Source organism: Hirundo rustica, chromosome 1 (genome assembly GCF_015227805.2).
Source record: "Hirundo rustica isolate bHirRus1 chromosome 1, bHirRus1.pri.v3, whole genome shotgun sequence".
NCBI classification, from domain to species: Eukaryota; Metazoa; Chordata; class Aves; order Passeriformes; family Hirundinidae; genus Hirundo; species Hirundo rustica.
In genome coordinates, this window is record NC_053450.1 from 120,752,092 (window position 1) to 120,778,823 (window position 26,732).

General features: G+C 41.7%; 1 protein-coding gene across 2 annotated transcripts in view; it reads left to right on the forward strand.

Moving 5' to 3' along the window:
- The window catches only part of DPH3 (diphthamide biosynthesis 3), a 154,197-nt gene that overhangs the window by 123,286 nt on the left and 4,179 nt on the right, over nt 1–26,732 (forward strand). Inside the window, exons 4-5 of one of the 2 annotated variants that reach the window (XR_005704004.2) lie at nt 21,185–21,342; nt 22,065–22,132. The gene's annotated coding sequence lies outside the window, so the exon portion shown is untranslated. The remainder of the gene's footprint in view (nt 1–21,184; nt 21,343–22,064; nt 22,133–26,732) is intronic. The other variant, XR_005704000.2, reaches the window with a different exon arrangement.

Consider the following 26,732-nt stretch of genomic DNA (forward strand, 5'->3'; position numbering starts at 1 on the left):
CAGAATTGTCCATACACATGAAATTGCTGTGGAAACCAAGGCACATGTCAGTGTATTGCACTACAACAGAGCACAAATGGACAAGCAAGTGCTGCTATGGGCAGTGTTTCAAACACCGTGTCCTGGGAAGAAGGAACTCTCTTAAAAATCACAGACCATCTGTAGTTCAAAAAACCCCACAGATGGTATTAAGATGGCTCGCAGAGTGGTGGAATGCAGGTGTTTCCTCCTGTGGTTGTTCTTGCACAAATGTATGTCAGTTTGTGCAATGGAACCTTTCCCTTATGGCACGGTCTCACCAGTTGCATGAGATCAGGTGTGGCTGACCAAAAAAAAAGTCAGGCACTCTGGCCAAAATTTCCAAGCCTACATATATGCATTGGATATGAGCAGCCAGGTCTTCCAGTAGATGCTACATATTCCCAACCCTTCTTGAAGTAAACGGAGCTGCTGCAGTTTTCTTTGGCAGCAGGAGAACGAGCTCAGCTTTTTGTGCAGATGAGGCACCTCATAGTGGCTGAGGTACCCAGTCACCAAAGACCAAGCGTGGACCTCTCCAGTCTTAGTGTTTACCAAATACCATGAAAAAAACCCAAACCAGTAAGTACATCAGAGTTAGGAGGGATTTTTTAGGAATGAAGATCTGTAGTACTTAGATTATCACTGATCACCAAATGTCCTCAGGCCAGGGAAGAAGTCAATTAACTATAGAAAGAGGCTTAGGAACCGGATTTTGCATTGTTTGCTGTGCAAGGGATACATTCCTTAACTTTTTGAAGAATAGAGCACATTCAGGACCAGCGTGTTTGGATTCCAACAAATTCTACTTTAATGCAAGGCTCAGTATTGTAATATCAACACATGAATATTTATACTTCTCAAAGAGAAGATCCTCTCTAAAGTGTTCATCTTTCCAGAAATTAGACTTTATGAAGCATCAAACTAATAAGTGAAATAATTTATAAGTAACGTGTGTCTATTGTACAAGAATGTGTTAAACTTCACAGATTCCAGAGGACATTTTTATATAAAAGTACATGGTCTAGAGAGGTACGGAATTTGGGTAGTGCCATAACAGAGGTGCATTTGCTTGTTGACTCTGAGTAAGCCAGAGCTCCTGTGAGTGCTATTTCTTGTTAGAGCAACCGTGAGACCCCTCATGCAAGGAAAATTTATGTGCCAACTCTCAGGATATATGCAGAATATACACCTTATGTTGTTCCTCCATCTTTATACAGAAAGTAATCATTAAAAACCTTTCCGATATAATTAGTACTCTATCAAATTCTCCAGGAGTTCTCATTGCTCTTAAGCACCCCGAGTAATTACTGTGCTGGGAACTTGCCATGACCATGAGCTCACCTTGAAATCAAATTACTAATAGCAGGACTGATTCTCACTTGAGGCAGTTTTTAGAAAAGTGTGACTGCAGCAAAAGCTACTGATAAAACCCACATGCATTAGCCTGCCTTCTTGCAGTGACCAGAGTCCTGGTTACACAAAGAGATGTGTTACTGCTGACCACGTGTCAGGAGGAAATGTGGGAACTGCGGGATCTGTGTGGAGCCCAGGAGAACCTGCAGACACGAAGACTACAGATGTAACAGGAAAATAGTAAACAATACAGGAAAATAGTTAACATTACAGGTGTGTGGCTTCCTCTGACTAAGCTCTCTCAGTCGTGATGTCTAATATGTGCGATCTTAATTTGCCACCACCTCCTACTGTCCTGAATTATCTTTAAGGGCAGTTTCAGCTTCTCAGTCAGACAGAAAGGAAATGTAGCCCTTTCTCTGGGAAGGCCACTGCATCTAGGGGAGTGTCCAAGTACCAGTGTGTAAACTTCCTGCACTTGGTTGTGCTGGGCAGTGTTGCAAGTGGAGCAAATTGGTCACTAATCTCAGAAACTAAAGGCCCAAGCTTTTGCATACTTTAGAGGAGAATGTTTGGCAAATGCAATGGAACAAGCCACTTCATCTGTAAGCAGTCCTGTAGGGTCTTTAGTAAGTTCAGAGGTGTCAGATACTTAGTTTCTTGGGCTGTCTCCTGAATGTTTATGCATGGGGTAACCCAGAAAAAACACTTTGCTTGTCCTGGAAAGATGGAAAACTTCAAATAACTCTAGCTTCAAACACATCTGGAGTCAGAAGGCTGATAGAAACCAGCATCAGGGTGATGCAGGTGCCTCCATCTAATCTGCCAAAAGCATGGACCTGCTTCAGCTCTCAACAGTTTGTGTGTTAACTGAATCCATAGAAGCTTAAGGCACTTTGGTTTTCTGAATCATAAATGCATGATACCTACTTTATCAAGCAAAATATTAGCCACAAACTAATGGGTATGATTTACCTCATTGGGAATCAGACACACTCAGGGTTATACGATGGATTATATGCACATCCCTTAAGGCCCATTAAAATTGATTTCACGGTTTAGGTACTGAATAGATTCAGGCAAATGATCGGGGCAGATTTCCCCCAGAATTAATAAAACAAACAGCCTTTGGCAACTGGATCACTGAATAAGAAGCATTAATTGAAAACCTACCATTAAACATGATTGTTAGTATGCCACCTGCACAGTGTCAGAGAATCAAAGATAACTTCTGGGAAACCCTCTAAATCCTGGATGTAAAATGAGTGTGAAAAGAGCAGGCCAAAACTGTGGACAATACTATGCAAGCCACCTGCCAACAAAGTTTGCAGATCACCCAGCAAACTGAAGCTGGACATGTCCTGGCAGACAGAAAGAAAAGTGGAGCTGAAGCCAATTTTTCTCAGTATTTATCAACACTATTATAGCACTGTAGCAAAAAAAAAAAAAAAAAATCCAGTTAGATGAGTGACAGGGTTTCTTTACATCTTTCTTCCCCTGAAATATATGCCAGAAAAGTGTCAGCTGAGACATCTGGGAAATCCTGAAGGACAAACTGTTCAAAAAGTTTAACCACAATCCATGAAAGCTAGATAAATCCTGGTTTGAGTGATATCAAAACCTCCGCAAATTAAGCTGTATCTGGACCAACAGGCTCCAGTGAGCTGGACTTTTTATTTCAGGCTTGAGTGACCAAAAAAAAATAACCAAACCACTGAGAAGGAAAGAGAGGAGAACACTTTCATAAAATCATAGAATCAATTAAGTATGATGCTTGTTTCCTTGGCATAAAAATGCCTTTGGAGAGGCTGGGAGGTCCTTCACAGCCAGACAACAGCCGGCGCTGTTGGTAAGAGTGAAAACAGCCTTCTGTGACCTGACATGTGTTTTATTTCTGGTGAGGGGATGAAAGCACTTGTGATGTGCTATGACATTTCTGTCAGTCCTCAAAATGCACTTGATGTTCCCGCAGAGAACATCATGTTTGTGCCTTGCAGGGGGATGGGAGGGTCTGTCCCTTCCTCTCTTTGCTGCCCCTGCAGCAGAGCTGCAGCAGATTCACATCCTTTGAGGGTTCCTGGTGGGTGCCAGTGGGCTGAGGTGGCACACAGGGCAAATGCTGCTTCTGCTACTCCTCACTATCTGGTCCCCTTCACTTGAAGAGAGAAGGGGTGGGATGCAGCCTTCCATGTAATAGGAATTCAGTACGCTTGAGAACCTTTTGCAACGTTTTCTAATCTTAGTGAGAAAGCCTCATTACAGCAGTTATTTTGCAATCCCACGAAAGCCAGAAATGCATTTGCAGAGGCCAGAGCTGCCCAGCCCTGTCAGCACTCTAGCAGACAGTGTGGGCAACAGCACAAGTGATGAAAGTGAGCAAAAAAGCTAAGGCTGCTTCGGAGTCCGGTAATCCCTTCTCCAGCATTGTTCAAGCCCCAGACACACACTGCTTTTCCTAGATAGACAGGGTCACATCCTCAGCTCCTCTCAGCTGCCGCTGCTCCACCAGCCGCAGTGCAGCTGACGCAGCCGGGCTAATTTGCTCCCACCAAGGATTTGACCTGCCGTTTTCTTCCTGACAGCATCCCTTAAAAGATACATGATGTTCTGCAGGGCCGGGCTAATCTGCTTGTGGAGGAGCATCCATTGTTCAGCCCGCCGTCCTTATCACCCGCCCTCGTCAGAAAAGAAACCCAGGCTGGATGCTGGTGACAGCCCTTGTCAAGCGTGGGTCTTGCTGAGCCTGTGAGAAGCCTCATGCTGCAGAAAGCCCCCAGGAGGACGGGAAACAGCCGTGGCTACGAATCACCCCAGAAACAAATGATTTGCTATGGGTAAATTTGTGGAAATGGCATGGTTCTGTAAAGTTTGACAAAGGCTTTTATCCCAGAGCAATGGAAAGCCTCACAGCACCCCCACCTCTCTCTTTCCATGCCATCTCGGAAGTATGTTAATTATTGCTCTGGCTGTGAATACTCCATGTATTACTCTGACTTATTACTCTGTAATAAGTCACTCTAAACAAGCAAGTCCTTTCCATACAAAACAATGATGGATTGTGTAGAAAAGACTGCTGAAATCATATGACAAAACATTACTTTAGTGGTCAGAAAGCTGTGATTCAGCAATAACTGACGGACTTGAGAGTGTGTGATTATTTAATTAAAAGTGTTTCCCTGTTGTGTTTGCTGCTGTAAAAACCTTCACTCTGTGAAAAATAATTTCTTGGTTCCGTGTTGAAAGAGCAAAAAGATTGGTACACATTTTGTCCCTACCTTCATCCATGAATTGTGAGGATGCTCTGGCCCTGGGAGTTGGCATATGACTTTAAGGAAACCATTTAGGACTGACTGACAGGCAATGTTATTGATGGAAATGCTGCCTTGTGATGATCCAGTGGTGCTTTTGGCATTCCCAGATCCGTCTATGTCCCCTCATATTTCACAGGGGAAAAAATCCTCTCTGCAAAGTTGGACTGCATAGTTAGAAAAGGGATGGGAGTTTCACCCTTCTCTGAACTGCATGTTTCTGAGTGATGCCATGGGTTTTTCTGAACTTTAGTTAACATTGGATCATCTTGCTGTTCTAAAGGACGGAGAAGTCTGACTTAAACAAATGAGTTCAGAACAGGACTGCTTTTTATCATGCTGTGTTTTTCTGTTCCCATTTTATGGCCCTGAATTTTCAAGGGCACCTTTGAATAATCTTTTCAATTTGTTTTAAGGCCTGCATGAATTTTCATAATGGACTGAAAATGTATATAGAGAAGCCAAGATAATAACTTCAGAAGGAAAGGTATTGCATCATGTTATGGTACAGGAAGCACAGAGGTATACTGAGTTTTTCCTTACAAAGACTAGACACCTTTTTATATAAATAACCTTGAAGTAAGAGCATTACTGTAGCAAGAGCTTCACCAATACCTCCTAAAATGCCTATTAACAGACTTTATGTACGAGATGAACTGCAACAACATCACTACAATCCTACTTAGTTATTCCAAAAGACAATGCAGGCTGGGACTAACAATTATACTAATGCAATGTGTTGCTTAATTGAAGAAATTTATGACATAAAATAAATGTCAGAGTTCAAAGCCAAGTATGTGTGTGTGTGAGAGGGAGAGAGAGACAATGTATGCAGGTAGGGTTGTCGTCAGCTAGAGCACTAAATACAGCCCTCTGTGATTTTACATCTGGGAAAATATCCAGAAATCCTTTCTAAGCAATAAATTATAGGCTTGTGGGACAGCAATGATATACAAGCAAAGCAGCATCTGTAATGAGCTTGCAACCATCACTGAGACCTGGGAACCTTAATGCCCATTAATCTGAGAGGGAAGAGTAAGAATGTGCCAACGATGCTAGAAAGACTCATAACATACCCACCTTGTCTTCCACCTGAGTAAGTGCACAGACTGTTAATGAGAACATCATGTTTTTCCCCCCCATCAGCTTCCTGGAAAGTATTTGCTTGTCAAAAATAGTTCACAAGGTCATGGTACAATAATTTTCACTAGTCATTACTGCTTCTGTCAGCTTGGTGACTATACTGTGAACTTGGAAGTGTAATTTAAAAAAATAATTATGAAAGTATGTCTCAATCAGTGTTGATTCATCAGATGCTTGGTGTATGCAAAAAATGCTATCATCCTTAATTGTTTCTGTGATACTGTGCTCTGAGAGGAATATCCCTCAAAGGAAACCCTTGGGAGAAAAGACTGCTCTCAGCTTTTATGATACTAATGTGGCTTGGGCTAAATTGATCAAACTCACATTCCACAGAGTAGCTTAAAGGGACCATTTAGCATTATTCTTAGATGGCAGCTTGTTCTATCTAGTTTATAGATTAGTAAAATGTTTTCCTTGTTTTGGTTTATCCTGTGTTTTAGCCTATGTTAATATTTAAATTGACTTGAAACAAACAAGTTCCCTTTGATGACAACAAAGATGTTTTGATGAAACTAAAGTGAAAGTAAAGGCCAACTTTGGAGTTTATTCTTCCATCTTCTACTTGATACATATTGACTTTCTTATTACATCTCCCAGAGAGAAACTGACCGTAGGGGTTGGTGTGAAATGCCACGAGACAATGGCATTGTACTGCTTGGTGAAAAAGTCTCTTGTGCAAAGGCTTTGGTTATCAAAGCACTTCAGTAGGTACCTAATTTCAGGAGCAGGCTCCAGGTCCCTCAGTGCTCTGTTCCTGTTCTGCATTCACAGCTCCCAGGGTGGCTGTGTGGGGTCAGAAGAGCTCACTCATGGTCAGCAAGACACATCTTCATGGCACAGATTGCCTGGCAAAGCCCTCTCTCTGAGGTCACCTAGAAGGTGCTCTTTGCCCAGCCCCTTCAAAGAGAGGCCTGGGCTCTCAGCATGCAGAGCTCAGTTTCCAAGCCTTTGGCTTATGAATTATGTGACTTGGATTGCTTGAACAAATGGGTGATTGATGAAGGTTCTTTGGCTCCTGTGTGGTGGCTGTGGGGCCCATCAGCCAACTAGTTCCTGTCTGCACTCCTTGTGTGCCATAGGGGTGGCATGAGGAATATGTCTGGTAGTGAAACCCTGTTGCTGCAGAGCAGAAGCACGGTCTTGGAAACAGTTCCTCACTGAAAGGCTTCTCCAACATTGAGACAGCTCAGATAGCCCAGAGGGCAGCAAGAGCTCCAGTCCTGCACTCCAAAAATTCAAGGTCCTGGCACCTCCGTGGAGCCTGGGGAGCAAGGCAGATGGGAGCTCTGCTTGAAAGATTTCATGGGTAAGGACAGCAGGGACTGTGATGTCAAAACATGAAAAGAAGCCAAAAGAAGCCATGGTAGGCAATACTAGGGTCAGCACATAAACATTTTCACATCATGTATTGTTTTCACTCCCACACTAGATGTGGCCATTAGGCTGCACCAGCTACCAGAGGGTAAATCATTTAAAGGGCCCCAATGCATATACCATACACAGGATGCTGTTTTATACAGACCAGAGCCAGGGAAATAGCTTTCACAATAGAAGGGTTTTGCTAGAACCTGAGGCATCTGCAGTTAGCTTTCAGTTCACAAATTTCTTCTTATTGAGGGCACGAGAGTTTGCTTTAGAGTAACCAACAACTTAGGCCAGAAGGCACTAGACTAACACAGACCAAAGAATGCCCCTCTCTTAATTCTTGTGCAAAAATCATTAGCACTGTTTGGTGCTAGAAAAACAACCAATTATAATGTTAAGCTTTCCAATTGTGGAAAATCCACTACAGCCCTCGTTAATGTTTACTTACCTTCAGTGATAAGCAAAAATGCCTCAGCTAATTTGTAGTCTGAACTCGTCTGGTTTCAACCTGCATCCACTGAGTCTTATTATACCTTTCTGTTCCACAAGGGCCCTTATATATGAAACTGCAACATTAGCTAGAAAGAAAAAAGCACAGGGGTGATATTCCATGGGAAATTAAGGTTCAGGGAGATAATGATCATGCTTCTTCAGTGAATACATGTAGCAATGCATGTCACCTTGCAGAACATAGCCTAGAGCTGCATTTTTGGGGTAATATACGTCAATCTCCTGGGACAGGAATTGCATTCTCTTCCCGGAGTCTAACGTCAATTACAGTCACTGTCTTTTAAGACGTTAAAACTACAAAAAGGGTCAACACATGAAATATTCATGCTGACATTTCCTTATAGCACATCCTTTCCTGGATCAGCCATTTCTTTAGCAATAGCTCTGTATCATACTGTGCTCCCCTGCTGCCCCTCTCCCCCTAAGCCCTGTCAATTCACCTGCCCTTGAGGCTCCTTTGGCCTCTTTCCAGGAGAAATTCTAGGATGTTTCTTTCACTACTGCTCTGCTTGGACTGCTCTCAGCCCATGCAGTCTGTAACCTGTCTGTGTTTCTAAGCCTGTGTGATACTTTCAGTAGGTCTCTAATGCCCAGCACTAACCTGACCCCCATTCTTGATATAGTTTCATACTTCATTGCACCACATAGTCAAAAAAATTCTATCAATAAGCAGTTTATAGAACATGTTGTGCAACAAAGCAGAGTGAAAAACAAAGATCCTTACAGATTGCAACAGGAGAAATCATCACAAAGCTTAGGTTAATTTCACATGCAAATGTTTCCATTTTGAAATGTCTAAAGCATTTCCTTGTATGAATGTTTTCTTTCAGCAAAGTTGCATAGGAAATTTATTTACATAAATCTCTCTGCAAAATCTTTCTCTTTTAGTAAATTGCCCCTTTCCAAAAAATATAACACAATGAGACAAAAATAATTTACAAAGTATCTTCCAATCTGATTCTGCCTAATTATGATTAGCAAACTCATGCTGGAGGGGTTTTATTTTTTTCTTTTGTCTGCTAACAACCATGTGTGCTTCTGGTCATAGATAAATAACATCATCCTGATTGAGATGCAATTGCTAGTTCACATGGTGGTTCCTCATTTTGAAGTACTTAATTTCCTGATGTAACCTTGGGTATCCTACCATGCTCACCCCTGTGTTTTGAGCACTTCCTTTAAAAATCACAATATAAGGAGTATTTTCTGAGTGTCTGTCACTTCTTCCCTTTGAGGTTGAAAAATTGCAGAAGAGGTTGGCAGAGATGTTGCTAGTGATAGCTGTTATCTCTACCACACATTTCCTCTTTTCTCCCACATTTTTTTTTTTTTTTTTTTTTAAGAAGGAAATTTTCACTGCAGGCTTATTCCAAATGGTTTTATTCACTCAAGCCTGGGATTTGTAAAGCTCATACATCAGGGTTTGTTTATCTGGGGAGAGTTATGGAGTCAGACCTGGCTTTAAGCTGCTCCTCCTCTTTGATGATTGTGCTGGACTAGCTCTTAAATGAATATCCTGACAATAAGAAGGACTGATGGGATGTGTTTGGAAAAGAAGTACTCGGGCAGCCTGCCCAGACACAGTTTGCCATGGGCAAGAGGACAAATTTCACTTCAATCCAAATGTGCAGGTGTGATGATTGCGGTGACTGGAAAAGTGGGTGCATGCCACAGTGCCAGGAAACCCGACCTCCAGTCTCCACTTGACCATTAAACTGATGGATACCTGTGAGGAAGAGCCTTGCTGCACCACACCTTTGCTCCACTGCATCCTCCCTTTAGCCTCCAAGACACCTGTTTGGGGAGAGCACTGTTTTACATTCTGTATTGCTAGGAAGATGATGCCCTGCTTTTGGTAGGGTCTTTGAGGTGGCGCTGAAATAAGAACAATTAAAAACAAAACAACAGCCTAGCGCGCACCAAAGGGATAAAGCAAGTTTGTTCACAATAAGTTGTTTCACAGAGGGATACAGGGATTGTTTGTATTACCCATAGGTAAATCACCAAACACTTGCATCCTCTGTGCAGGAAAACAAACAAAACAAAATTCTCTAAAATTACTTTCATTCAAGAACCACAGCTGACAGCAGAGCCAACCAGTACCAGCACTGAGGAAAGCAGCATCAGCAGTCCTTTCTCCAGTTTGTGGGGCAGCCCCAGACCTGTTGCTTGCTCCTTTCCCAGCACGGTGGGGCTCTTGGCAGGAGAGCTGACATGCACCGGGGGAGCAGAGGGGGCTAACCAGGCTCTCTGGCCAGCAAGCTCTGCTGCTTTGCCCTCTGCTAGGAGCTCAGGCACAGCTCAGGCACATGCCACTGCTCTGGTCAAGGTTTGGGAATGTCGAGTCCAGTTTCCCTCCTTAGCTGCTATGCCTGTCACACTTAGACATGAGCTTGAGACCTGAACATATCTGTCCAGCTTGCTTCTTTTAGTTAGCTCTGGCAACACCCCATGAGTCACCTGAGCCTGCTGTGTTTGCTCCTCGAACACATCTGTGCAAGAGCAAAGCCACATCACAGATATTTATCAGGTATTTTGTATACAAAAGGTACCCTGGAAGACACAGCCAAATGCCCTATCACCGACCTAGCAAGGGAAGCCAAGCAGCCTTCGTGAGTCATTCTTTGTCAGGAAACAGATTTGCTTTCCACTCCTAGGTACTCACTGGGGGAAAAAGGGAAAGCTGCAGCTTGCGCTTCTAGCTAGCCCTCTGGTGATGTCTCTGGGCTGGTGGCACTTGGGTGACTTTACAAACAGTGTGCGGCTCTTTCCATCACTTCAGAAGCTCCCTCCTCCCCAGAGGAAGAAATGTGTTAATTAAGCTGGCAAAGCTTTGCAAGCTGGGCTGTCGGGCGCTTACAAACTGCCTCTTCAGATCCTCCCAACAAAGGGATGTCTCAGCACTGTCCTCAGACGGCTAACGATGGACAAAATGCTCCTTTGCGCTCAGGATGTGCTCAACTCCACAGCTTTGCTTGTTCAGTAAACAGGTTACTAATTTTTCTGCCTGAATTTGTCTCAGGAATATAAACAAACAAGGGGCAGTTGCAAAGTCTGTAAATTCCCAGTGTAATTCCCGGGGTTTATTTTGGTATCAGCTCGGGCTTTTAACCAGCAGCAGCTCTCAAAATTTTCAGATCTCGAGATCAGAGAACAGAAAGTGAAAACCAGAGAAACTTCTTCTAATGAATGACCCCACATGACCTTCGACCTTACAACGACTAAAAATTAACACGTTTTTCTTTTAAAATCTTCTCTGGTCCTTTCCCCTTTGTTGCTACTGATGTGTAATCAACAGCTGTGTGGTTCAGATTTTTAAGTTAGAGACACCTTTGAAATTTCAACTTTGCTGTCTTAGCACATCCAAGAACTTCCTGGAAGTATTTAACGCTTGTAAATACAGCCTTAGAACACAGAAAATTAAAATACTGTAAGGTGATCAGGCTGAGATCCAGCTGGCTCAGCGTTTCGTTTCTCGTTTTGGCAGTAACGCAAACCATACAAAAATGCTTCCCTGAAATACTTGCATAGGCACCAGCAATGTGCTGCAGAGGGATTTCCTGACTGATGGACAGAGCCTTTTCAAAAACTACCTCTTGATGGCGGTTTTCTGCGATTATTCAATTTCCTGTGTATTTAGTGAACAAATGTTAGCATCCATGTGATAGAGAATTTAGTCTTGTTTGTGGCACATGCCTGTGAAAGTATGTTTTTAATTCAGTTATATCTTTAAAGGGGACTCTTTCTTTAGCAGTTTATTAACACTGACAGGAGGACCAGAAGGGACTGCACTAGAGACCTGAATCCTTGAAAGGTGACCATCTGACTCTGGTGTCACCTTCAAGCAGCAAAAAGTAAAAAGTAAAAAGTACATGAACGTGGGACTTGGGCTCAGAAAAACAGTGGTGTATGAATACTTGCCAGCAGCCAGATGCCAAAAATTATAAGGCAATAGTTGAAAGCCAATCAAGAAGGAGAACTTGGGAGATAAAAGATGAAGACTGACAAGGGTGGGAAAAGCAGATAGGCACAATGTGATATCCTGGGACTCACTGTCCTGACAGCATGAGAGATGGGGCAATCTGCAGAAAAGGGATCCTGCATAAAATTAACTGGTGGTGGTGGAACTTGATTTGCTTTCTTGAAACTGTTCAACTGTTGATTTACCAAAACAGTGAAATATCAGAGACGATTGCACTTGAATAATATACTGCTGCTTGCAAGGAAGAGCTCTAGATAGTGATACTGCAGCTGACCTTCCCAGAGAGAAACGTGTGCAGACATAAGTGGCATGACAGAAGTGGAAGGAGGAAATACAGCAGAGAGGCTGTGATGTCTGTCTAGCCTGCAGATAGAGCAACAGAGGTCATGGCAGGGATTTCTAAGAGTGGAGACACCAAGAAATAAAATGGAGCAAAGAAAAGTGGCTTGGAAGCACTCACTGATGTGTTTAAAGAATTGCCTTACATCAAGACAAGGAAGGTCTTGGTTATAGTGATGCAGGCAACACCCAGTATCCTAGATATCTGTGCTTGGACTACTGTGGTTGGGGAGACAGTCCCAAAAACATGTGGAGGTTACAGGAGAACAGACTGGATGAAAAGTTATGAAACTGAGAAATAACTTATGTTAGATAAAGCCTTTGAGATGAGAAGGTACTTGAACACCATGGATCAGGATTGACTGAGAAAGAAGGAAGGGGATAAGGCAGCCAGATCCTGCACCCAGAGACCTCTGCATTCGTACTCAAGAATCAGAGACGCAGCACCAAAATAGTATGTACTAATGTTGGGGAAGATACTTAGTCCTAGAAGGAGCCAAGTTCATTATGTGTTATTTCCTTAGAAGCTCAGCAGAAGGTAAACAAAAGGCAAAGAGGCAGATGTGAGGAGTCAGAATAAGGGCTTTGCTGTGCTTGCTATCACCCAGCTCCCCTCACAAGTGGGAGGAACAGCCCTTGAAGTACATGCCTTTTCCCAGAAATAAGCATTTCTCTGGAATTAGAGAGTAGGGAAATGGGAGGAAACATGGTCCAGGTGGGAGGAGAAGTGTGGGGTCTCCAGGTGTAGGGAGAGAGATGGGGAGGGTGCCCACCACAACTTCAGCAGTAGGTAGGTTCCAGCTTCTGGCAACTGTTCTGCAATGATGACTCCAAGCAAACTGTAAACTGAGATCAGTGGTTGGCAGCACCTATGCGTGGTGAACAGTCAGAAAGTCAAGCACAGCTGAGTCTAACAAATTCCTGATAGAATAAATTGTTGTATACCTTACAGAGGTCTGTTTAGACAGGAGACAAAGTAATCCAGCTGAAACTGGCCTCCTTTAGGGTACAGATAAAATCAGGACTTCTTGCTTCTTGGAGCAATTGGAAAAGCAATTTTGCTAGTGGCTCTCTCAAAATGAGTTATCTCATACCTTCATTGCTGTTGCCATCAAGTTGTGAAGCTGTCTGCTTTACCTCCATTTCAGTTCCTCACAGTTTGTCCCAAATGTTTTATGTACAGATTTGACAACACTAGAAGCACACAGTTCACATCAAGTGTAGTCTTGTTTGCTTTTATTGAAACTGATAACAATCTCATTCCAAAGAGTGGAAACATTATTTCTGACTAATCAGGTCACACAAGATAACTTGCCTGCTACATTCATTGTACAATGATTACTATTAAGCATTGCCCCACATGGAGAATATATTCAGCAAACTCACTCAATCCTTTTAATTGTGCCTATAAAAGTGTGTAACGTCCTCATATAGTTGATGCATTGTCATGACCATGGTGCTCTGAAGGAGAGATTCTATTCTTGCACGCTACTAATTGCTACAATATACCATAGACGTTGCCATAAGTAATAAATTCCTGAAACTACCTCACTGGGATTTGTTCTTCTGTATGTTATACTATAAAAAATCCACCTAATGGCACCATATATATTTGGGGAAAGAGGTACCCTAGATGTGATTCACATCTTACTTTTCTAATACAAAAAGACTTGCAGAAAATACTGGTTAACACAGCAATACTGTCTTGGTACTGCCACTCTCACTTGTGTCATGTATTTTTGCAGATAAACAGGAGTCTGTTTAGCAGGGTTTCAACATTTCAACATTTAGTAGGATTCAACCATGCACTGCAAGGTTGAATCAAAAGGGCTCAGTCCTTCCAAAGTTCCTAATCACTTCCTCTATGCTCAGATTCTGTGATTGCTTTACTTCTTCAATGCACAAAAAAAATCACAATTCTTTAAAAACTCTCTGCCATGTTGTTTGTTCTCATAACTCCAAATTGACAAAATAAATATTTTCTTTCATTTTTGCATAGAAAGGAAAAAAAAAATTGTTCCCTTCATTTTTCATACTCAAAGAGGCAATTAGTTGCACTCTGCCAGACATGCACACCAATTGTGTGGAAAGAGAAAAGTACAGTCAGAAGTAACTGACATACAAGGCAACAGCTTTATCTTTGTAGAGGTGGGTACAACAACCCCTCAGAGTTTTAAAACTCACCATTATATTGTTGAACATTCAAAGCAGCTAGCACTGAATATCTTTGTTTTGCTTTTTCACTGAGTGGACTTGTGATTCTGGCACGTTGAAAACTCTTTATTGACCTGCTGGGAATGCAATTTATTCCTGAGAAGACACCATGAAACTGGACATGTAAAAGAGTTTTGTGACGGGAATAGTCTTGTAATGCTTGGCAGGAATGTGATTTCTTACCTGGCTGCGGTGGAAATAAGCTGTATGCAAACACTAAATTCTCCTCTTTTTTTCTAATGTTAAAGGGGAATTTTCTTAAAGGTCAGTCAGTTTTTATAGATAATGTTTTATATGCTCCCTTTTCCTCACTTGATTTTCCTGCAGGTAGACACATGCACAAAACCAAAACAGGAAAACATGACAAATCGATTGTATGACAACAGATTTATCTCTTGTTGGCTTCTTGCAATCATGTGAAAGTTGTCTTAATGAGAAAGCACATACATCCAGCCACACCTTGGGCTGGATATTTTACATAATCACATGTTAGAGTCTCGATGCTTTTTCCCCCCTCTTCATATTGCTTTCCTCAGCATTTGCACCCTGATGAGGACGTACAGGACACTGACTGCTGGACTATCTCAGACCTCAGGCTCTTTCAGTCTGGGCGTCCAAGCCCACCTGCAGCAGTACCATGCACTGACAGCACTGCCCCCAGCCACTCCTGGAGCTCTCACCTCCATAGCATCTGCCAGGTCTACATGTGCTTGTATCTATGCTGCCAAAACCCTTCCAAGCATGGGTCACTTCCATTCCTGACTCACAGTTCAGGTTTGCTGATCAGGAGTTATTAATGGACAATGTGTTAGCCCTGAAGGCTGCTGGATACACAGCCAGGGTGAAACTCCACTAGGCTGCCATGCAGTCAACTGCACCCAGAGGAAGATATTGAGAGGATACAGTAAGAGGATAACTGTACTCTGCTTTTCCTCCACAAAGAAGCCCTCTAGTTCTCTTATTGCAGAGAAGTGGCATAAAGTAGAACAGATGGGCCTGGCAAAAAGCATGGGACAATGCTTAAAAATGCCAGTGGAGATGCGGGGGAAAGCACTGTGCCTTTCACTGTCTTCAGGGATTTCTACACAACAGATCTGTTGAGGAAGAGGCAGACAACTGCCTGCAAGTTTTTTGTGACCATTGCCAAGTTTTACAGGAATACCTGAGTGTGCATTCCATTTTGCTGAGTTTTATTGCTGCTGCTGTGCTAAGCATCCAATTCTCCACCAAAAAGGAGCATTTTTTTCATGAGGGTCATAGGCCTTAAACCTCACTAAAGCATGGAAGCATACAGACTGATAAGATGCAGTCCCCGAAGATTTTTCCCAGTGACTGAAACAAAGGATCTAATAAAGTAAAACTGGGATTAGAATACAAGTGTTTTTTTCTTTAGAATGCCATGAAGTCCTACAGTGCTGACCCTGCTTAGTTTGTCTCTATGCATCAATTAGCAAGTTATTTCAATGCTAGCTAGGAACAAAATATGAATGAGGCACCCTTGTACAAACAAAAAGTTGTAAGCAGTGTCTGTACTACACAGCTTGAAATAGAGGTAGACCAGATATAAATGGGGTGAGGAAAGATGTATGAAGCATAAGCAATGAGGTTCACTGGAACAATGGCAAAAATCAGGATGTTTGCTTCACAGGTGTTCTTCCCATCTTTTCTGAATTAGAAGGAAATCAGATAAAGAGAAATCAAATTGTGAGATGAGGATGACTAAATAGGAAAGGTGGGAAAAAAAGGAAAATAACAGATCGACAAATGAGTGAATAAAGAGGTAAAGCAAGCATTACAGAGGCAGGGCACAGCAAAGAGAGAGTGATCCAAAGTAAAACATTTTCCAAGGATCCATAAAGCTTTGGTTTTTCTTATCAGCTGGAGTCTCAGGCTGACTTCTAGCAGTTTTCCTGTAACAGTGGTGAAGGAGGAAGACCACCACCCAGGTCTTCTTGCCCTAAAAATTATGTCTGTGTGTACTGAGGAAAGACAGGGTAGACTGAGATGCCTCAGTTGTGGGTGAGACCTACAAAGCATAGAAAATTTTGAATCAGTTTGCTCTGCAAACTTGTGTATAAAAGACAGCAAAGTTAAAAATAAATAAAACCCTACTTCATACATCAAAGGATGGTGGTACCACTATGGCTTTTAAATAAAAAAAAAAAGCACAAACCATTGGATATTAATCAATTGACTAAAATTTCTGTGTTGAAAAGTAGGTGATAGACCTTTGAGGAGGTTGATAGCCTGACACAGAGGCTGGAAAAACAGGCAGCTGGGAAAGCTTTTGAGCTCTATGAGCTCCTTTTCCCCAGGATACCCATGACCTTGAGCCCAGGGTACCCTGTTAAGCCAAAGAAATAACTTGACCAGTTATTAGACAAGAGGATCAAAAAGGAACCCAGCTGGCAACCCATCATGTTTCTGCCTCTTTGTCCATTTTAATGTGTGCTTCCTGCTCCTTCTCTGTTCTCCTAATTTTTTGTGTGCCTCTTAAGGAAAATGTTTAGCCTTGCTGTCCAAGATTAAATCTTTTTCCAAAAGAGCTGTGAACCCATGAGAAGAAAGGATCTTTAAAACCGCCCCCCCAAAATACCAAAACTTTTCTTCAGTGGGATTAGTATATACTATGCAATGGCTGATCTGACTGCTATGTCTTTACTCTTCTTCAGTCTTTCTCTGTAGGTAAATGCTAGATCTCTGGCAATCTGAAATACTGTCTTTGGACATATTTGAAATCTCTGCTAACAGATCAGGAAGGCTGTACAGCCATGGAGCTCTCCAAGGTTAGAAGGTTAGTTCATCTTCTTTAGACATGTTACACTATGCAATGTGGATGTGGCTCAAAAGTCATCAGCTCAAAGAAAAGATGTCTTTGCTACCTGCATTTTCCTTTTCTTTGCTTCTCTTCCAAATGTTTTATCTCTTCTCCTTGTCACAACAAAACATCAAAACCCTGAGTATTACGAGTCACTCCACACTCCAGAAATAAATCTTTTACCACCTCCATCACTATGTAAAAAATTTTGCACAGACATTACTAAGCAGAAAAAAATCCCATAAGGTGGTAAGAAAAAAAGAGGAATTGTTTAAGTGAAAGCTCAGCTCACAGTTCTTCCTTCAGCTCCTGGCTTGATTTTGACTCCTGTATCTCCTCAAATATTCAAGGAATTTGTAGTGGTGGTTGTTGACAATATGAGGAAGCAGATCTCTCCAGCCTGACTGGAGAGCATCATACCCAATCCATAAAAAAGTCTGCTGTCAAGCAGCCATATGGACAGCACTCCCACCCTGGCACCTGAGAAACACCCCAAAATCCAGACTCTTTGCAATATATCTCGATGTCTGGCAAGTCTGCCCACAAGAGAGGGAAGCCTGAAATGTTTCAGGCATTCTCAACCAACCTTTTGTTGGATTGGGGCCCAGTGCCAGGATTTGTGCTATCTTCTGCTGGCATGGACCAACATTTGAATCCAACCCTTGATATTTAATTAAGAACAGTATTTGGAGCATCTGTTTGCAAAAGCAGTCAGAGTGTATTCGGATAATGAGCACTTTGCAGCAGGTTGTGAGGCCATGCATTTTTTTATTTAGAGCTTTCTTGGAACTAAATTCCCTGCAAATATGCACAGGATGAATTAGAAATAGAGTCTAAATGTTCTTTCTTCTTCTGACCCCCAGCACAGTAATGACTGTATGGAAATGGCCACTGCAGGATCACACAAAGAAAATGTCTTGTGAGCTATCGGATAAACCTAAAATTAGAGCACTAGTTTGTCTAAAGAATTGGCTCAGAAAGTCAAATTACTTAAGCTGAACAGAAAAGTGTAGAAGAAAGGATGCCAGAGCAGTAAGAAACAAAAAGCATAGCTTGAATTATCCTTCCGTATTCATTATTATAGCTTTGATTTGGTGGGTTTTATTCTGAGAAGTGGATGATTCTTCAAATTAGAACAACATAATTATTGATCTACCCAGTGAATGTAACGTTTTACACTATGAAAGTTCTACAGGAATGAAATGAGAGTTGTTTCAAAGTACAGGACAGTAAACTCATACACTGTAGGATAATAGAAATGGTCTCAGCTACATTTTGTTTCTGATTATAGCTTTTGCTGAGCAACAGAACCTGATGGACTGTCATTAACTCAAGAATCAAAAAATACTGGTTAGTAGATGAATAAACTCTGCTTACTCCCTTAAACAGCTATTAGTGAATGCACTTTGACATCTAACTTTGATTCTTACACTCTTTATATGGGAAATTGTGATGGGGACCTTTTTCTTGTGTTACAATGTGTAACAGAAATGAGGAGCTGGTTAATAAGGTAAAAAAAAATTGAGAGATGAGATGTAAAGACATTATATGCTTTCAGACAGGACTTTCAAGAGAAGGGTGTGATGATAACAAGAGATGCTATAACTTTTCTGTTAATGATAAAAGACAACCCATGATGGGAGTTTAATGGACTTCATAATGCATTTTATCAGATTTTTTTTAATGTTTTTATGTTCCAAGCTGATCTCTTCCACAAGAGCAAACTCTTTCAACATATTGAGGGAAGTCCAATCTGCAAAGACCAACCCCTTAAAAAAAAATGAGCGTTGATGAGGTGTAGAAATTAAAAAAAAAAAAAAAAAAACAAAACAGGAAGACAGGATATAATGACTTCAGTTGCCTGGAGCTGGAGAGTCCTGGGTAGGTAGGAGGAAGGAGGGGCAGTCATTATCCAAATACAGTTCAGTACAAGAGACAGAATGGAAGCAGAGGGCCAGACATCTTGGAAAGGACAACCCAGGGAGGTATCTGCAGGCAGGAGAGTATGGGGCTGGCAAGTTTTCGGGAGCATTGAGAAGGGCTCTTTGTGCACTGATGTCTGAGTACCACCCAAGTGCCTGCAAGGATTGCAGGATTGCATGCAGTCACAGCAATGGGCTGCTGGTGTGGCTGCATTGCATCCTCAGCCTCCTCTGGGAGCAGAGGCAAGGCTGATAAACTGTGGTAGTAGTCTTTCTTTCTGTCAATAAATTACAGGCTGGCATGTGGCATTTAGAGTTCTCTGTAGGAAGGAAGATGAGAGATCTTTATTTTCAATTATATGGAAATGCACACAGCAGTTTTGATATTTAAACTGGCATACATTCATGGAGGTGGAGGCATAAGAAATTGAACGCCCATTAAGGGTTGCAGAGTACTTCTCTTCAAGGAAAATACATGAAGATAAGAATTCAGATAAGGTAGCTTGTTCTTGGAGTTCAGGGATCAGCAACAAGTAGAGCAGCTCTTCCTAGGTCCATATCTGAGGTTCTTGTTTTCCTGTATCTGAGAGACCAAAGAAAGCACCAGATCAGTATATTCATATGCAGGCATTCCCTTCTGCATGCCACTGGTCTATATTCATGGTTTAATGCGGGGGAAACATTCTCTTGCACATACACATAAGGAACTATTTTCTACAATAACATAGGTATCTGGGAATATAACTTCATCCTAGCTCGTCTGCATGGCTTTGAAAGCTGTATTTACTGCCAAAGTTTAACTGCTTCTTCTTTAAGCAAATCATCATCTGTGCTAAAAATTAGCTTCATTATGATGCAATGTCAGTATTAGGCCTTTTTATTACTATTAAAGTTATTTGCTTACCATTTGTATTTATTTTACTTAGATGGACAATTAAACTATATCTGGTACTAAATTTGTTTCCCATCAGTTTAATTTCTTGCTGTGACTAGTATAGCAGCATGTTATTTAAGGGTACACATTATAAAATAATAGAATGAAGTTCATACATTATTTAAAGATTTGTAAAAAATAGCTCTCTTAATGCAATATATTTTTTTTTTTTCCCATAAGCAAGCCTCTCAGTGACTGTTTAGGCTACTGAAATAAAACTACTGCTGGGCATCTAGCCTCTAACCTTTGAAACATTGAAATAAAACAGATGGTTCCTAATAATAGGGTTCTTGATAACCCCTAAATTTCTTGAGCTAGACCACACCACTGTTTTATAACTAAGAAACAAATTATAATAAAATGATGGATTCAGTGTTCTACTCCTCAGAAAACTTCTATTCCCACGTGCTCATGTCTCCTACAAATAATGTGGTTTTGATAGAGGAATTACTGCTGCTGGACAATTTAACTATAGAAAAGCTTTCCAATATGATGAATCACAATCACAGCAATGAGGACTGGAAAGGACTCCAAGAGCTCATCTTGTTCATCTTTTTGCCTCGTGGCAGAGCCAGCCAGACCTTTTCCACATCCAGCAGGTGTTATTAAGGCCATTTTCTGGTGATAAGTGCAAGGCCCCTCCAGGCCTCCTCCTCCTGTCTCCACAGCCAGCCTTCACAGTTAAACTCTTTTCCTCCTAACATGTAACCCAAGTCTTCCTTGATGCATTTGAAGCCCTTTAGGTCTCCTCCTCTCCACAAGGAATATTCTGATAAATAGTACTTCATTCCACTTCTCCAACCACTTACACATTTCAAGAGGCATCACATTCCCCCTCTAATTCCTCTCCTTGCCTGACAAGATAATTCCAATTCTTTTAACCTGTGCTTATAAAGCAGTGTCTCATTACAGAGACAGAGTTATATATTGCTCTTATCCACCAGATCCATCCTCTCCTCACCCACCCACCCTCTCTGTTCTCCCACCACTCAAGAGTAAGTTTGACTTTTCTATTAAATTTGTGAAATATTTTAATTAGAAATGGTGCATGTTACTTAGTTGATGGCAATTCTTGTGATATGTAAACAATGTGAATGATGAAATAGAAGTGATTATATGCAGAACACCTCTATATTTGGTTGACTGTGTAGTGGAACCTAGCCCTTGCTGTTCAGTTTTTACCATTTGCACAGAAAGAATATGTTGTTACTTCAGTACTTGAATTCCTGGAGCTTCTGATAACTGTAAATTTTTGTTGTCTCTCCTTTTCGTCAGGGCAGATAGCGTCATCATCCTCCAAGGATAATATCCCAATGAAGATCTGCTGAAAAAGATCTGAAGACTCAAAACCTATTCAAATTTATAATTCTTCTAATGTCAAAAAATCTTTTATCTCATTCATAAAAATGGAATTAAGAAATAAAATATTTAAGGTAAACTAGCCTGTTATATACTTGCTTAAAAGAAGTTTCCCATGTGTATTCTCATAGAATCAATCATAGAATCCCTTAGATTGCTATTTTTCTGTATTGCATCCTACTGCAAATGTTTAGTGTAAGAGAAAAGCAGACAATTTTTTCAGTAGATGTCTAAAAATAAGATGAATTTGGGTTCTTATGTTACAAGATTCTGAATTTTCCTGCAACTTCTTAGAAATGTTAAAGAATCTGGACCCTAATGGGATATTTTCAAGTGCTGAGCTGCCTAATTTCATGAGAATCAAGAGGAGCTTGGTAGCTAAACACTTAGGAGTTTTGGAAAGTCTCTTTAGCACCTGTCAGTGGTCAGGGCAGATGTCCAATGCTGTTCTTTGGGCAATTAGACTATTTTGGTTCGGCTCAGTGAGATGAAAGGGCAAAGGACCAAAATACTTTTCTTAATAATTTCTTACACCTTGAAGGAGTGTTTGGCCTAGTACTGCTCCTTTTTTTGTTTGTTTGTTTTTCTCCCCAGAACTCAGCAATACACTATACCTTATTTGGCAGATTCCAGAGAATTTTTAAAAAATTCATAACCTAGAAACATAAAAATTTACACAATAATGCTGGATGCTGCACTATGCATGAAAATAACTGTTGTCAATTCTAAATGTATACTGCTAATCAATGTAACTAGATCTGTAAACACTAAAATGATATCTTTGTCTTTCTTCCAGCATGAGAAAATGGAACTACAAGAGGCAAAAACATCTCACAGCAGAAAACAGACGCAGTGTTGAAATCGGTCAGTAGTGCTTTCAACAGTCCCTTGCTTAATTGTTTCTTGCTTTCCTTGTGCTGCTGCCAAGAACAAAGGTCATATTTAATGACTGCCTAAATCATCTGCAGTACTTTTTAGACCTGTCCTAGAGGTGGCTTATGTGGATCCTTTTGTACTTGGTAGAAAAATATCATATGGATTACCCTGTTAAAGAAACATTATCCTCCTAAACTGATTCAAATCCCTTCACCTCCTCCAAAATATACACTTTTCTTTTTCTTTTCTGTTTCATGTCAAATACTGTAGTGACAGCTCAAACAAGGCAAGAGTTTGTTTCAACATTATATACTCAGGACATCCACATCACTTTTGGAGTAAATTTTTGAAGCCATAACCCTCTGCCAAACAAAAAAATATGTCATCATAGCATCATTGTAATGACACGAGCTTAGCCAAGAGTCAGAGACAACAGCAGAAACTGAGGACCTAAGTCTTCCCTGTCTTGTCCCTCAAGTAGAAAATGTCATGGCTCCATCACTTAGATGTAGTGGTTTACCATCTCTGGTCTGGAAAGTGAAATCCAATACAATCTCATTTTCTTAATGACAGGACACTCCTGGTATTTACACACTCTTCTCTTCTTACTTTATTGTGGGCCAGTAGCTGGGCAGTAAACAAAAGGAAGGTATGCTGTAACAAAGCACTTCATGGCAAGGTGAGAACAGAAGCAAGAATAGAAGAAAATGGAATATTAATTTCATAATATCAAGGACAGTCTGAGACAGACTGTTAGGTTCTCCCTTCGGTCCCAAAACCGGGGCACGTGTGCTGTGTTGAGGAGGATTGGCAGTGGAAAACATTGGGGCTCAAGATAATGAATTTTATTCCATTTGAGGGATCTAGGTCCTATTACAAAAGTGGCCCTGGACTTTCTGTATTTTCAAAAGTATTCCAGCAGGACAGAGGGTGATCACAGAAGTGATCCCTACACCAACATTACAAGAATAGTAAATCAGTTCAGATTCCTTTTGTTCTCTTGTCCCATCAATAAAGATGTTCCTGCCCCAGAAAATAAATAAAGTCCAACATTTTTTAATGTTTCTTTGAAAACTGATTATTAAAAACACAGATTAACTACTTCAATCTGCCTTGATGATTAAAATACAGTGTTTAATGTTTAGAGGATGACAGTTACTTTTCAACGCTGCTGGACTCTGCTCTCGCTGTCATTAAAGCCCATAGCATCACAGCACCATAGAATCACAGAATCATAGAATATGCTGTGTTGGAAGAGACCCATCAGGATCATTGAGTTCAACTCTTGGCCCTGCACACCAAGACTCACACCATGTGCCTGAGAGTGCTGTCCAAATGCGTCTTGAACTCTGTCCAGCTTAGTGCTGTGACCACTTCCCTGGGGAGCCGTTTCTGTGCCCAATCACCCTCTGGGTGAAAATTTTTACCTGCTATTCACCCTAAACTTCCCCTGACTCAGCTTCATGCCATTTCCTCAAGTCCTGTCACTGGTCACGAGAGTGAGGAGATCAGTGTCTACCTCTCCTCTTCCAATTGTGAGGATGTTGAAGACCACAATGAGGTCTCCCTTCAGTCTCCTCTTCTCCAGGCTGAACAGACCAAGTTGTGGTCATAACGCCTCCCCATTCATTGATCCTGATGGGTCCCTTCCAAATCTGCATATTCCAGGATTGTATGATTTACCATCCTCATGGCCATCCTTTGGACACTCTCTAACAGTTTAATGTCTTTTTTATGTTGTGGCACCAAAAACTGTCCCCCAGCACTCGAGGTAAGGCTGCCCCAGTGCAGAACAGAGCAGGACAATCCCCTCCCTTGCCTGGCTGGTGATGCTGTGCCTGATGCACCCCAGGACAGGGTTGGCCCTCTCGGCTGCCAGGGCACTGCTGGCTCAGATTCAACTTGCCATCAACCAGGACCCTCAGGTCCCTTTCCACAGCGCTCCTCTCTGGCGTCTTGTTCCCTGGTCTATACACACAACAGGATTGTCCTGTCCCAGGTGCCAAATCCAGCACTTTCCCTCACTGAACTTCATTTGATTGGTGATTTCGCACCTCTCAAATTTGTCAAGGTCTCTCTGAAGGGCCTCTCTGCCTTCCAGGGAGTCTACAGCTTCTCCCAATTTAGTGCCATCAGCAAACTTTGGGTTCTGAATCCAAGTCATTAATGAAGATGTTGAAGAGAAGTGGGTGGAGGATGGTCCTGGTTTAGGGCAAATTTGGGAGGAAACTTCCAAAGTGGAAGGGAGGGAAGTTTCCCTCTAGAAAGCAGATTCAAGCAGCCCATCCCCCAGCTGGTTTGGGAAAAGATTTCCTTGGAGAAAAGTGGAAAAAACCTGTTTAATTAACAGGCAAAATATTCACAAGCATTAAAAAATGAATAATATTAAACAATAAAACCTCTTGCTGTTATGAAGAGGTGTCAAATTCAGAAAGTCCTGGTTGTGGGGTGTAGCTCGCTCAGTCTCTCATCAGTCCCTCCTGCGCTGGAAAATGCCACATCCCGGGTGGGCCACAGGCGTGAGCTCCCGGTGTTTTTCGGGTTTCAGTCCAGAGCAGGGCCGATCAGTTCCAACAAAAAGAAAAGCCACAGTCTGGGGAACTTCTCTGCCTCAGTTAGCTTAAAAAACCTAACTAAAAGCAAAAAGGAGTTCCCTCCTGCTGTCCGTGCTGCAGAAAACACAGCCCGTGAGAAGGAATGCGGGGGAGCAAGTGCAGCTTCTGCAAACAAACTGCGCGCTGCTTCTCGGCCCCTTCGCTCCCGGAACCAGCCTTAAAGGTGCAGAACTTAATAGCCAGCAGAGACAGAACAGACAACTGGGCATAAAAGTATCTTAAAGTCACCCTAGGACAAGGGTGGAGCACTGGGGAACCCCACTAGGGAAAGGACACCACTCTGATGTCACCCCATTCTCTATAACTCTTTGTACCTGACCCATGAGCCAGTTGCTTACCCATTGCATAACACTGTTACCCAGCTGTGTGTTGGACATTTTGTCCAGAAAGAAACTATGAGAGACAGTTTCAAAAGCTTTGCTGAAGTCCAAAAAGATTACATCTGCTGGCTTACGAGGTAATCCAAGTGGAAAGGGTCCTCTGGAGGGCTCCTGTCCTCAGGGCTCTAAATGGTCAGGTTCTTTAAAACCTCCAAGGACAGAGACCGTACAACCTCTCTGGGCAATGCCTTCTGATGCTCAATTTGCCTCATGATGTTTCTTTATATCCAGTCAGAGCATCTCCACTTTCAATCTACACCTGTTTTCCCACATGCCCTTGCCATGTACCACCCTGGAAACCCTGGTTCTGTTTCCTCAAAACCCTCCTTAGAGGCACTGGAATCAAATGATGTACAAAAGCAGAAGTAAATCCTAAATAGGCCACAGTTTGTTGATAGTAACATCAGACCTTTGTATTGGGGTCTCCAATTTCCGCTCCTTCTCAGTCCTGACTGAGCGTTAGCTCCCTATCCTTCCCCAGCACGCTGATCCAGCAAGGTGTGACAAACACGGGTTCAGCTGCAAAGACATCTGTGTAGAGGACCACTGACTTAAGACAAACTTTCATATGCATAAACAGTCTCTCAAAAACATGAGGGGCTACAATGTCACATCTTCATACTCATCTTCAGTATCATTCTTGGCTTGGAGCTAGGATTAACCATCCATTATCTCTCAGTCACAAAAGCTGGAAACCAAGCTTGAATTTATGTTTTAAATGCAAACTGATATTCTGAAATCAATCCTTGGCCCAGGAGTATGTGCTGGTAACACATTAACCAATGTGAGAACTGGTAACACTGCATCTATACCTAGGCATGTGCTTTCAGACCTTGCCAGACAGAGGGAAGAGAGAACAGCTAAGCCTTGCATATGCTCCCTGTTTCCCTCAACAAGATCATAAACCAGCAAATTGTTACACTAACCTTAACTTGCATATCGAGACATTCCATTGAAATGATACGCTGCAGGCTTGTGATTAGCTATCAACAGATTGTCACTTAAATGTCATCCTTCACGAGTTATTTAAGATGAAATAAATTTAGCCAAGAATCAAGCCACGCTGGGGGAAGTTCAGCTTGCAGAAATTTGCTGTCCTATTAGCTGTGAGCCACACTCATTTTTAGTAGTGTGTAATGACATGGGTAAAACTTGCCCATATTTTGTATGATGGAGACACAGCAAATGTTAATAATGATTTAATTAGTCATTTGTACCAACAGTAAAAATAACCACAATTACTCTTACTTAGCCCAAACTGGAAGACTGCCTTTCATTCCCAAGGGAACAGACATACTACCAGATCATGGGAATTAGGAAGAAAGTGCTTTCCTGACTGCATTCCACTTCTGTTCATTATTAATATGTTTTTCATCCTCAAAAGGCATGACAAGAGATCCAAGTGCAAGAGGAAGGCATGGGGGAGAGAGAAACTGTCAGTGTATGAACTTGAACTTACTAGCACTAGCCTGGCACTTCCTAACACACATCCATGTGTGTACACACCAAGTACTGGTAATAAATAGCATGAATCCTCAATTCAGAATTTGAAGTTTTGCTTATGGGGGCTCTTCTGAAGCTTGTTAGACTGTT